Here is a 13,886-nt window from a genome sequence, read left to right on the forward strand (position 1 = left end):
ATATGAGGTGAGTGCCTAAAGCATGGTGGGCTGTGACCTCCTGCTGGTGGCATTTGGCCCTGGCAGTGCCAGGCAGCTGCTCTGAGCCACAGCAACCATCCGAACCAGGTAGGGATGTGATTGCTCACACCCCACTGCCACCCTGAAAAAACTCCCACGCTGAGGGCTGGAGCGTTTCCAGGGCCCCAGGCAGTGTCTCACTGACAATACTTCTGGTGTTTAGAAACCACTCTCCCCTAATAGCCAAGTTAAGATGCTGTGTATTATTCTTACAGCTCTCACTCTCTGACTCTTTAATGGCCCTGCTATTAAAACCAATGGGGTTTAAATGCAACAAAGGTAGAGCTTAAAAAAGAATCCCCAAAGCCCTACTACTGGTAGGCAGTAATGGCTGAGTTAAAAGGGGAGGTATTTCTCAGAAAAGATTGCTCAGAGGGAAATTAGGAAATTCTGGAAGCCTGAACTGCCCATTAAAGAGAAGGCCCTGGCAACGGGAGTGAAGTGTGACAAGGCAGACACTGGCTGAGTGAGGCTCAGGCAGGCTGTGGGATAAACTGAACAGAGGGAGAAGGGATTGTAGGAAGGTATGAGAAAAATGTAAGAAATCAGGTAAAAATCAGAATGAGGCACACAGACAAATACGGGAATATTCCCTAGAAAAGGTTTCAAAGTTCAAAACTGTAACCTTCATCAGGATTGATGTGGACAGAGGATCACAGACACCAGGATTAAGAGAAAAAATGTTTTTATTTATAGGTAAGACTAAAGAACAAAGCTATGCATTTTTGGGCCAAAGAGAGGTCAAAGGGAGCTTAGGAGCACTAAAAACCTGAAATTAACTCTGAGGAACTGTAAGTACAGAACTAAGAAAAGGCTGGGTATAACTATAGGCCTTGTTTCCATAACAGGAGACCAAGCTCTCAGTGCAGAATCCCTTCAAATTCAAGGAGCTCAGCTGTGAACATCCCAAAATAAGGATTCACCTGCTTATGTCCAGTCAACTTCAGGTCTCTAGAGCAAGAGCTATAAAATGCCATAGGGGTTGAAGGAGTTTTTAAATAAGCTTTAACACCTGAGGAGGTGTGGAATGACACTTTTATGGCTCCAGGAATGCTGTGGAAATACAAACTGGTGTTTTGGCAGAGGTAGAGCACATTCATGGAGCGCACTTGACACTGTAGAGCAGCAAATGGCTGAGCAGACACATGTCCATGTCTTCTCCTCTGCCTAACACCTCCTTCTTCATCCTGGTGGAGTCTGAGCAAATTCCAGTGCCTTGGAGCACAGCAGTGGAGCAGGATCAGCTGTGGCAGGAGAGCAAAGGGGTCCCAGTGCAGCTGCTGTGGGGCAGCAGTCAGCTGAGTGCTCCTGACTGGAAGCTGTGACACTGGCACATCCTCAGCAGAAGTCCCTCCATACTGGGTAATACAGCAGAAGATAGGAACCAGCTGTTTTTCAGGAGAAATTATAAAAAAAAAAAAAAAGAGAGAAAAGGATATAGGTATGGACTGAAGAGCTACAGCAAGCTACTGAAATGCAAACTCTCTAAGTGCTAATTGAGCTATGTTTTAAAAGCAAACTATTCCTCATTATGAGAAAAATGTAAACTCTTCAAGCTTCTGCTGAAACACAGTTCTTTAGTGGGGGCAAGGTGACTACTTTTAATAAGGTGTCTAGGTAAAAGCAGAGTGGGGGAAAGGCTTCTGTAACACCTGGGTCAGGAAACTCTGGTTATTTATACCCAGTTCCACTCAGCCAGAGGCAGCCCCAGGCACGGGGGGGTCACAGCCAGGGCAGTCACTTCTGCCACCAACCTGAGGTGCTGCTGAGTTTTATGTGACCAAAAGGACTCAGGTCACCACACAGGTCCCCCTAGTTATGTATTCTGCCTGCCCAGCACCCATGACATGTGAATCTCTTTCTGAAGGCAATATATGCTAAAAAATCACATCTGTGCCGCTTAATTCTTGCCTCCATTCCAATTACATCAGAAAGTGAGAGCTGTCTTCCAGGAGATTTATGGCCTTTATTTCACATCGCATTGAGCCCATCAAAATTTAAGATCAATTGACAAGACACAGCCCATGAGACTTCTCAGTTTGTGGACATCCACACTGTTAGGGAAATGGAATAGACACAAACTCAGCAGCACAAAAGGACAAGGTAATGAGCTGGGACACACCTGAGGCACATTCTGCTCCCTTCTGCAGGGTGGAAAACCCAGCCACTAAAACATTCAGGAAGAAAACAAAGATGGAGACAGGAGTCTCCGTGGCTCTGTGGGATAACCTGCTATTCTGCAAATGATTGTTTGTTTTAAATGGGAATATTTCTGACCTCTGGTTTGCTCAGATAGCTACAGCAAAACCACTTTGTTCTGATCCTTGTTCTGATGTTTATAAGACAGTTGAGGATTTCTGGTTATTAATAAATTGGCCTTTGCTGCATTTCCTTTCTTTTATGAAGTGGTTGAGTGAGGCAGATTTACCTTGGCGTAAGAGATGGGCAGATGGCAGGGTATATAGGTCATGAGCTCCTCAACCTGATAAAGGAACTGCTCTGTGCCTGTACACTGACTGTCTCCTGCTGACTGAGACTGAAAATGTCCATAAAAGCATTCTTTACAAACAGAAATACCTGAATCTAAGTATAAGCATACTGCCTAAACTAATTATTATAGTTAATTTTATATACCCCTTGTGAAAATAAACTCCCTGGTTAAAAAGAATGAAGCATCTGACTATCCCAAATATGAAAGTGGTTCAATCTGCTGGTTTTTTCTATTGTTCATATTCATTCTTCTAATTAGCACCTTTGTCTTCCAAATGGGTAGACTCAGACACCAGCTCATCTAGGATCATGTCAGCAGATGTTGACAGTCCCTGGTGCTTCAGATGAGGAAGACAAAATCCATTTTTTTAATGCAAAGATGAAATAGCCTCTCCATTTCCTTGTTTTAAGGTTTGTTTTTACTATCCTTTCTCTTCAGTTCTATGCATCGTTTAGTATGTTCTAATTGAGGACATAAATATCTTTTACATTCCTCCATCTGGTTCTGCTCCTGGCCTCAGAAGTATAGTACAGTATTGCATCCATTGCTACCTATTATTCATTCTTCAGTTAACTATGATGTTTTATCTTTTTTGTTTGATGTTTGGATTGTTTGAACATCTTTTTGCTCTTGTATTGCAATTAAAAATACAAGAACGTGAAATATCTTCCCTTTTTTAACATGCACTCTACAGCTATATATTCTCTTCTAATCTAGATAATCCTAATATGGAAATCCTTTATATGGAAATTTTTCCACGTCATTTGTCCCAGTTGCTTCTAAACTCTTCTTTTCTGCCACTCATTCTTTTCATATGATATGTAGAACTGAAAGGTTCCAAATAAACATACCACAGATTTATTCCATATAAATCCATAAATTCTTCCAAGCCCCTCCTAGGTTTGCATCAGTGTTTTCACTCAATTTTTTTTCTTTTTACTGGTTGTCATTAACTTTGACCTCTGACAGCAGTTCAGGTAATTCTTCCAAACTGCAATACCCACATTAATTTTCATCTGATGCTCAGTGACCTAGCTGAGCTATCTCTGTAGTGCTCTTTGGTCTTCTCTTGTTTTAATTATCCCAGACAATTTTGTCGTATTGCAAACGTTGCCACCTCACTGACCATTCTTTTACAGATTGCAAATTACATTAATCACCAAGTACTGGTACTCAGCCCCAGGCCATTCTGACATTTCTGTATCCGTCTCTCCATGTTTCTATAACAACTTTCTCTTCCTCCACAACAACTAGCTTTTATTCGCAGGTTTCTACAAAGAATTTTTCATAAATTAAGTATTTTTTAAATTATTATTTTCTGTAGAAAATCTTGCATCTTCCTTGATGGAAAAATGTTTGTTCCTACCACATTATATCCTCTTAGGTGCCTCGTACCTATTCATAATTGTTTAATCCCATTTACCCAGCAGTTAAGCAAAGCTCACAAGGGCTGTAATCACAAGATTGTCCAGAGCACTTACAATCTGTTCAGCTGTCTAATACCTTTGCAGTGTCTCTCATTTCCCATTTGAGCTGCAGCTCCCTGGAATAAAAGCCAGCCTGGTGATGAAGGCACAAGGCTCAGAGTCAGCTCTGGATCCTTGCTCTGCCAGCTCCTGGCAGAGTCACCTTCAGTAAGCTTCCTGACCTTTCCACACCTCTCTCCTTTCTCCAGTGCAGGTGGTGCTTTAAAAAATCAAGATTTTCCAGGTCCCTGTTTGTCTCAGTGCTGATTCCTGCGGGTTTTTTCCATAATTCCATCAGAGCATCACAAGCCAGGGGAGGTGAGCACAGAGCAAGCAGCGTCCTGCTCATCTGCACATCCCTGAATGCTCTGACAGCTCTCCAAGGATTTCCTCTCTGGGTGGAACAGGGAGCACCAAGCAGAGGCACAGCTTCAAACCACCCACCTCCAGGAGCAGACACATCTGGAAAAGCTGTGCTTTCATTTTTTTATGAAGCCTGATTATTAATGTTCTGTAAAATTCTTGGAGATTCCTGGTAGGAAAATTTTACCACCTGGTAGGCATTAGACTTCTGTAAATATTTCCAAGCAGGGCACAGTTGCCAAATGTTTGGGTTCAACTTTAACCATTCTAATGCTAGGCTGAAGGAAAATTCTTATAAAAAACCAAATATTCTTTCTGTACAAATGTTTTACACCACTCATTTTTCTAGTTTCTGTGTCAATAGCCCCACTGTTTCCTGTCCTTCAACTGGTCCTTGTAATTGTGTATTTAAATATTTTTTGTCAAATCTTCCTTTTCAAATGCAGAATTAAAGCACTGATATGCTGCAGATATTAGTTTCAAGGTCTTGACATATTTCACATAATAAAGAATCTGAGCAGTTTGTTCCAGTATTGCCATTTTAGCACTGTATTGGCTTTTGACTACATGAAGTGTTACACAGTACCCTAACTGCAGAAGGTCTGAGATAAATTACACCACTTGAACTTTTAATATATTTACCCAGGCAGCAGCTTGAAGGAAAGTTCATAGAAGCAAATCTATTAGGCAAATTAGGGTTGTAACTTTTTGGCAGCTTCATTTAAAATATTAGTCAAAATTAGTGAAGCAATTTAGTCCTATTCAAAATTATGCAAGACCAATATGCAAATAGAAGAGAGAGAGCTTTAGAAATGTAGAACAATTACTATTTGAATACACAGGTATTTAAATAAATGCGCCACAGAGAGACCAGCCAATGACAGCTGGTTATCCTACAGTGTAGGCTGGCTTTGATCTCCATGTTCCACGTATTTCTTTCCTTATTTCAGAAGAACTTTTGACTTTCTCTCTGCCAAAGCATCTAAATGGCTGACTTCAGAGCAAACCTTTTCTTTTCCACATGCTGATACTTGAATCAGAAAATATTATTCTGATTTTGTGTTATATTTGTGTAGGACACAATTCTTCCTTACCTCTTATGCTGTGTTAAAAACAGATTAGTAAAATTGTTTGATCATTCATGTTGAGTTCTTGGCAACAGCCCCTCATACTGTAAAGATAACTTTTCACTGAGTATCTCTCCCATAAGTGCATTAGGAAGACAGGAGAAAAAATAAATAGAATTGTAATAATTTCTCCATGTCTGTGTCCAGTCTACATGACCTGAAGGTGCACTCTAAAGGCTTGGTGTATCCAGCAGCAAGAAGCAGCAAAGAAATAATCCAAGGCAAGGCTATATACTGAATTTGGTGGGGGATTCCTCAGTTAGTATTTCCCCTGCATTATCTCCCCTTTGGAGAAAGGTCTTTTTACTGCAGTGGTTGAAAATGAGCCAGGCATGCTTTCAGAGGGTACTTGGACTAAATTATCACCATCCAGAGGGCTGATTCAGGTAAACAGACAACACAAAGTTTTCAGATACTTAAACACACACTTAGCCCTACATATTAGAGGTCCCAAGTTTAAGAAGCAGATTACACATGTGATCTTTAACTGTGCTACAGAATTGAACCCCAGGGGTTTAGAACTGTGTGGGAACAAGCTTTCTCTGTGCTATTTCTCCTCAAAATGTTTTCCAGGACATTGTGCCTATCTGCCAAAGAATGACAAAGGTGCTTAAAATTGACCTTGAGTCAAACAAAGAGGAAAAAAAAGATCTAATTTTTAGTCAAGAACCAAGTTTAATCAATTATTTTAATAAGATTAATTTAAGATGGTCTCATGAGCAATCTTCTGCTATATTTAGGGCTACCGTGTCATTTTTGTAACATGGAAAATCAAAGAATAAAGAGGAAAAGGTAAAATAAAAATCAGGCAAGTGCATAATCCAGTATCTAAGAAACAGGGCAAACAATGTTACCAGCCTCCTCTTATTTGAAGTCAGAGGTTAAATTTACAAGAAAACAAAAATCAGAAATTCTGTTGAAAACCTTTCTACTTCAAATGTAATTCCAATAAAAGCAGGGTCTGCTGAGGGTGACAGCTGCTGAGACCTGTGATGTTTTTGCATTGAAGATGGAAACCCTCAAGTGTTGAAATGGAAAATTTTTAATTACTTTTAAATTGCCAGCAGGTTTTTTTTGCCTACCCACAGTAAATTATTTCTGTAAACACTTTCAGCATTGGGGAGAACGTTTCAGAGATGAGTGATTAGTTATGAGTGACATCCAGAGACTTCAAAGGGCAAGACCTGAACATTTTCTGAGCCACAGCTACTGTGGGCTGACAGTGGCAGCTGTAGAGCAGCCAGGGCAGGGAACCACAGCTTTCCAGAGATCTGGAAAATGCCAAGAGCTGGAGCACAGAGCCAGGTTAAGCCATGGCAGGAATGAATCACTCAAACATCTTGGCTCTGTAGGCTTAGAAAATAAAGCCCAGGACCAAAAATAAAACTAAGGGTGTAACTACACCGAAGGCTGCAATGGACAGCACAGATACCTGAGGCAATTTGAAATCAGAGAGCTTTCAGGGGAGCCAATTAACCCATGCACAGCTTTGTGCTTTCATATACAACCAGCTTAACCAGTGGGCACACTCTCAGAAATTTTGTCATAGCTGCTTTAGTTAATGAGGTTTAAACTAAAGCATATAATCTTAAAACTGGGATGTGGGGGATGCTTAGGGATCAATAGACATCCATTCTGGTTGTGGCAGTCATGGCAGAAGCTCCTGTGTTCAGTCAAAAATGAGCTGGGTACCTTGAGCAATTTAAATAATAAGTCTTCATTAATCCGTCTCATTTTCTAGAATGGTTTAGGAAATGATCACATGAGGGAGGTTGATGTTATCACTAGTACACCTAGCCTGACAGACAAGAAAGGGTTTGAAGATTCCTTGGAGAGACAAATGTTGCATGCAAATTTGTGCCTGGCAGAGCTGCCAGAACCAGCTTTCTAAGGCTGGCACTCTGCAGAGCAGAGGACACAGCAAAGCACTCCAGGAACAAGAGCCACTGCCAGTCACAAAGCTCTTGAGGAGCTGAAGCAGCGAGAGGCCTGTGAAAGTAATCACAACATCAAGTTTTCCTCCTCCCACTCCAAGAATGAGAATGGTGCAAGCTCTCTCCCAGGGATGGTGCTGAGGCCCTGGCACAGGCTGCCCAGAGAAGCTGGGGGTGCCCATTCCTGGGAGAGTCCAAGGCCAGGTTGGATGGGGCTCTGAACAACCTGGGATAGAGGAAGGTGTCCCTGCCCATGCAGGGGAGCTGGAATGAGATGATCTTGAAGGTCCCTTCCAACCCAAGCCATTCTGTGACTCTGTGATTCTCTTTCAGCTGCATGTGGGTGTCAATAGTTGCCAGCACCACAACTAAAAAGGTTCGTGCTCCCATTCCCCAGAGATAAGTTTTGGCTGAAATTGGCTGTCTGCCACAGGGATCTGGGAAGTAGTACAGTAGTACTTTAAAGAACAACATTCAGCTGCAGAAACATGATTTGCAAGTTAAAAGCAAACCTAGGAAAGTTTTGGTGGCTGCAGGCACACTCACCCACTTAAAAACTGAGCTGTGGTTCAAGGTCCAGAGTCAGATTTTACATGAATCAAGCAGATAGAAAAAAAAAAAAAAAAAAAAGTAAACACAGAATGCAGACTTTGTTTGTCAAACCTGCTCTTACAAACAAGTTTTTTACAAAATGTAATTAAAACTATTTACATACTGTGCCTAGTATATTATTCTGTCTTTACTGATAATCTTTATCAAGCTCAAATTGGGGGGTGCTCTTAATGTCAGATGGATGCTTACAGAGACTGGAGTGATCATTTTTAAGATGTCTTTGAAAAATTATAAAATGAGGGAAGGAAATTCATTTAGGGATTGAAAACTCTGAGAAAAGGGTACAGAGATTTGTCCTGATCCTAAACAAATGAATTCATCAAGGAAGTGGTGAGACTTGCCATATGATACAGCAAGTACTTGTTCCCAATGCAAAGGAGAAACGAGCTAGCATGTCCTGGCTGGAAAGGAAAATCTGCAGTCAGCAGTCCCTTATCCTAGATGGGCATTGAGAGTATTCTCATTTTCCTGGGACAGTGCTGCTAGAAAAGATAACAGCTTAGAAAGATGGCATCCCAAATTTGAACCCTGATGCTAGGCCTGGCATACCTGATACAGAAATGTCTGACATCTATTGGGGTCCTGTTTAACCATTCTATTCAGAAATATAAGTTTAGTCATATAACCATAATCTCCATCATCTCCAGCCTCTACAGGCCAGCAGAAAATGTTAAAGAACACACAGGAATGGATGCCAATTCTGATCTGTACCTAGTGCTGTTAATAATGGAGCGGCACCATTGTAACATGACTTGTTACTGCTTACATTTTATTCAACTGAAAACTGAAGAGTGGCTGTTCTTGAGTGCTTACTAGGAATTCATGTCAAAGTCACAACAACCAGCAGATAAATGGGAAAAAATATGAAGTAGGGGAAGGTAAAAGAGAAGCATAATCTGGGATACCAGGAGCTGTCACCATTTTGTAAGAAACAACGGTGGGAATGAAGAGCAATGACTGCAAACAGCAATGATGTTATAAGAGATATCCTGTGGCCAGAGACAAAGCTTGACACAGCAGGTGGACAGATGCAGAGGAATATGTGACACTTTCTCCAAAGGAGGAGTCCCAGCACTGCCATCTCACCTGAGAATTTCTGACAGCCAAGAGCCACAGCAGATTGTGACACTGCCATATTTTCTGAAAAATCCCTTTGCCAGGATTTCTTCTCCTGGGAAGCTGAGAAACCTCAGAGAAAAATGAAAACAATAATTATCTGATTAGCTTCTCCTGTGTTTTGCTGCTTTGGAATGTGGTTTGGACATTGTTTACCAACTGGTCATTGATTGGTTTCGTGTGAATTGTTTTAATTTAATGACCAATCAAGATCCAGTTGTGTTGAGGCTCTAGAGAGAGTCACGAGTTTTCATTATTATCTTTTAGCCTTCTGTCTGAATCCTTTCTCTATTCTTTAGTATAGTTTTAGTATAGCATTATAGAATAGAATAGAATAGAATAGAATAGAATAGAATAGAATAGAATAGAATAGAATAGAATAGAATAGAATAGAATAGAATAGAATAGAATAGAATAGAATAGAATAGAATAGAATAATAAATTCGCCTTCTAAGAACATGGAGTCAGATTCATCTTTCCTTCCAATGACAGGGACCCTGGAAAATCCCACAGGCTGAGATGAATTTGTTTCAGGACATGGCAGAAGTGGAGCTAACAGACCTGCTGCCATCTGACAGCAGGAGTATTGATACTCTGGGAGATATTTCCAACTCCATGAATCAGCGCAGAGCACCTCAGACTAATTGAACATGTGCTTGTTCATTAAGTTAGATTAAGTTAGGAACTGAACTTCCTTATTATGTTAATGTTTAATTTCAGGATGCAGAGGGAAGTTGCTGAGAACCTTGTCTTTAAGAGGTTCTGGCTTGAACCAGTTGTTAAATACGAGCTACAAATTGCACTGCTCTTGTTAGGAGCTCACATCCAAGTCAGACAGATCCCTATCAAACTCCGTGGTGCCTGCTGGTTCCAGAACAAGGAAATATTGAGGAGACATTTTTTTCATTTCTGTGAAAGCCAGACAAGGAAAAAATACCTTTCTCATTACTTTTTTAAAAGCTAGTAATCTCCTTTTCTTTTAGGGCATCTATTACTATATTAACAGAAGAGTTTAAAGCACCCCCTTTTGAAAGATCAAAGCAAAAAAATTGCTATTTTTTTAAGGGAAACTTGCTGGAGCTCCTTACTGCCTCCCCAGCACATCCAGAGTGATTATGCCTCAGAAATGTCTCTATCTGTTGACTGTCTGTCAAGGAAATCCAGACAATTAGCTGAGATGGAGACCATTGAGGCCTGAAGTTCATGAGATGATTTGTATTTGATTCTTTGTTAGAAACTACAGGATGAGAAAACAGAATTGACCACTGCTTGTCAAAATCTTGGTTGACCTGACCAGCTGAGCACTGGCTGTATTTGCTCAGCAGAGGCAAACCAAGTGCCTTTCCCTGTCCCTAATTCATTCCTGGTCTTTGTGCCCTTCACATCCTTGAGCTGACACAATTCTGGACAGGTACAGCTACTCTGGGCCACATCTGCTCCCTGATTATCTTCATGCTTCCAGCCAAAGGCACCAAAGGAAGGACAACACAACCCCGTGTAAACCTCTTAGTACTATGAGTCACAGCTTCCTCACTTATGATGGGATTTACCCACTGATCTGACAATTACTGTAAATAAGTTCTTAGAAGATTTTTAGACATGTCCTGTCTTCTGAAAGGAGAAAACACTTGGTCCTGTCCAGCCCTTGTTTGAAATAACCAATTATTATGACAGAACTCAAGCTTCCTGTCTAAGAAGCCCTTTATTGACATCAGGCACAGGCACAGCCAAAGTCTGTGGGTGTGGAGCACAAAATGGACACCATGGCACTGCAAAATCCCCAAAGAGAAGTCAAACAGCAAGGGAGACTGAGGGATCTGAGGGACACAGCAGGAGAAGGACACAAGTGTGTATTTCTGTTCTGTCCCTGTGCCTCTTATAGGACAAAAGTTTGGATGGACTATCAGCAACATGTGTTACTTCTGGCTATTTTCTTCACAGAAAATTTAATTATTCCTAGAGCTTTTTCCTTCTTAAGTTACTGTAAAAATATAATTCTGAGAAGTTAGTTCTGCTAGATTCTTTTGTATTCCTTGTGGTAAGGAATCACCAGCATCAAACAGAGCTTCTGATTAGGAGTCACCATGCATAACATGAGGTTAGAACAGGCATTTGCAGCTCTGTAGAAAGTGTTTACATATTTCCATGATCCTTGGTTTTCCTCTGCTTCTAGGATAACATATTTTACATTGGTGAAGGAGCAGAGAGATGTTTGATGATGCTGTACACCTGGAGCTGAAAGAAAATTGAGGGCAAGTCTTGTCTCCAGATGAGTACTGATGGCCAAAAAAAGCCTGAAGCTGAGCATATTGGCCTGATGTAAAAACACCAGGCAAAGCACCACTGAGGAGCACACTTTACAGCATAAATAACAATTTGCTCTCCTATGTGTCACTCTCCTGTCCTTAAATCAAGATCCTTCTCCCACTTCTTCCCACCTCCTGTTACATTCTCCACTGATGTTCCAACAGTGAGAGCAAATAGGGCAGCAATCACAAAAAAAGGCTCATACTTAGCACACAAGTGCCTTTTCCCAAGGGGAAAAAATGCCTTAGTAGAAGCATTTCCTCCTTAAAAATGAAAAGGCCCCAAGCTACTCACAGAAGTCTCTGCTGAGATTTGGACCCTGTGCAGCGCCCAGGTGACCATCAAGGGAGAGCGGCTGAAATTTCTTCAAAATGAGGGAGAGCCCATAAAGGGAGTGATCAGAGAGAGGCTGTCTACAGGGTCTAGAGAGAGCTGTTATAGAGTGGGGCAGGCTTTTTCTCTCCCTGCTGTCTCCAAACTTCACTTTCACAACAGCTTTTCAGTGCCAGGCCCCAGCACAATGGGAATGCTGAGGACACTGCCAGGGATGAGGCTGCCCATGGCCAGTCCCCTTGGATGGCTCTCAGAGCCCTGCTGCCAACATCACCCAGAGGAAAAAAGAACATTTTTCTCCCAGTTTTTCCCTTTGACAGACATGAATAGAATTTCATGGGACATGGAAAACCTTACCCCTTTACCCTCCAGGAGTTTTCCTCCTGCTAAATTTCAAAGATCTGTTGCAAACCATCTTGGATTCCTCCAGGTAAAAAGTTTTACAAGAATTTTCTCAATGGCAACTTGGCCAGTCTGAATCAGGAAGTCAAAACCAACTCTTTCCATTGCAGGTGATTTTACTCATGAAATATAAAACAACCTTGAAGTCTGGGTGTGAATAATCATGCAGTCCCAGCATAATACTTCAGAAAAGGAAAGCATAAGAGGGAGGAGGAAGTGGGAAGTAGCTAAATGGTGAGGCAGAGGGTGTTCACTCTTCTGTGAAGATTTTCCCCATCTGAAAGAAAAAAAGGAGGCTGAGAACACCAGGAGAAAAAGAAAAAAGCTGGATAACAAAGATGAAATACTTAGTAAACAACGACTTACAGAATTAGTATTCTCTTCTAAAGTTTTAAAATGTGGCAAGCTTAGCTTACCCTGAGGCTATAGGATAAGTGGTAAAGCCATAGCTGTGTCTTAGAAGCCTTCAACTGTAAACCTTGTCAGCTTTTGTATTGCATTACTGCACATTAATGGTGATCTGGGAAATGCAGTAAGAAAAATTAGGTATTTTAAACCTCATAAAGAGGGTTTGGAAAATAAATTGGTGGCAGAATGGGGACAAAATAGAGGACAAAGTTTGGAATGAAAAATGAAATACAGAATAAAACTAAGAGGCTGAGAACACAAGAAACGCCCTAATGGGTTCACCTAGCCCTCCCTAGCTGGGAGGGAACACTGAGATCAGAAATGTGGCCTTCCTGGGTAAGGAGATTAATTGAACTCCAGGTGTGCTGACTCTGGGGACTCACCTGGATGTGGAGAAGCTGACTGTATAATTTAAAGTGAAAACTGAATTTACACCTTCAAAAATGGAAACAGAGCAGTGGCACTAGGAGATAGCTTTGAAAGTGCATGAAAGCCTGGTCCCAACCTGCAACCCTTCCTTTTCCCAGCACCTTCTGTTGTTGTACCAGGTCTGCTCCACCCCTGCCTATTCCATCCAGGAATTTTTATAAGGATGTGTCATTCCTGAAATGTTTTAATTCTTTTTTGAACTATTGGTGTCCACAACTTCCTGTAGCAGCAAATTCTCAAAAAGTTTGCTATCCAGTGTGTGTGTATAATATTTTTTGAAAGCAGGGTCTGTCTTAAACTACCTTCCCACTTCCTTTATGGATCATCCCTTGGTTTCAGTATTGCAGTGTTTGAACACCAAGTCTGTTTTCACCTTCATGCTTTTGTAAACCTCAAGTATACCTTACCTCAGGTGTCTTCTCTGCAAATTGACAGATCCCAGCCTTTTTCCCTCTCCTTGCAAGGCAGCTGGCTCATCCCTGGGTTGGTTTTGTTGCCATTCTCTCTCTGTTCCCTTGCAAACTCCTTTGCCATCATCCTGGAGATGGGAAGGCCTAAAACATCCCAGGCCTCCAGCTGTGGGTGCACAGGAGTTTTATGTGCAGGTAAAATGACACTTTCTGCCTTGTTTTCATGCTTCTCCTGACACACCCAACACTGCCTTGGCTTTTTTTTTGTCACTGTCACTGCACCTCACAGCAGTGGTTTCAGAATAATGCCTGGAAAAATGAGTCTGAGGGATCTTCCCAAAGCTGCAACCACCAGTTCCAAGCCCAGCATCCAGCAGTGATGGTGTGGATGAGGATTTCCTCTCAATGAAGTGTTCCCTGCCATTTAT

General features: G+C 41.5%; 1 long non-coding RNA gene across 1 annotated transcript; it reads right to left on the minus strand.

The window, feature by feature from the left end:
* Nucleotides 1-728: 728 nt before the first annotated feature.
* LOC134432894 (uncharacterized) lies at nucleotides 729-9,513 on the minus strand. The gene is made up of 2 exons (XR_010031428.1): nucleotides 9,140-9,513; nucleotides 729-1,448 (listed from the first exon to the last, which is right to left on the minus strand). It is a non-coding gene; the product is annotated as an uncharacterized LOC134432894 (long non-coding RNA).
* Nucleotides 9,514-13,886: the final 4,373 nt, after the last annotated feature.

The sequence above is a fragment of the Melospiza melodia genome, chromosome 2 (assembly GCF_035770615.1).
Source record: "Melospiza melodia melodia isolate bMelMel2 chromosome 2, bMelMel2.pri, whole genome shotgun sequence".
NCBI lineage: Eukaryota > Metazoa > Chordata > Aves > Passeriformes > Passerellidae > Melospiza > Melospiza melodia.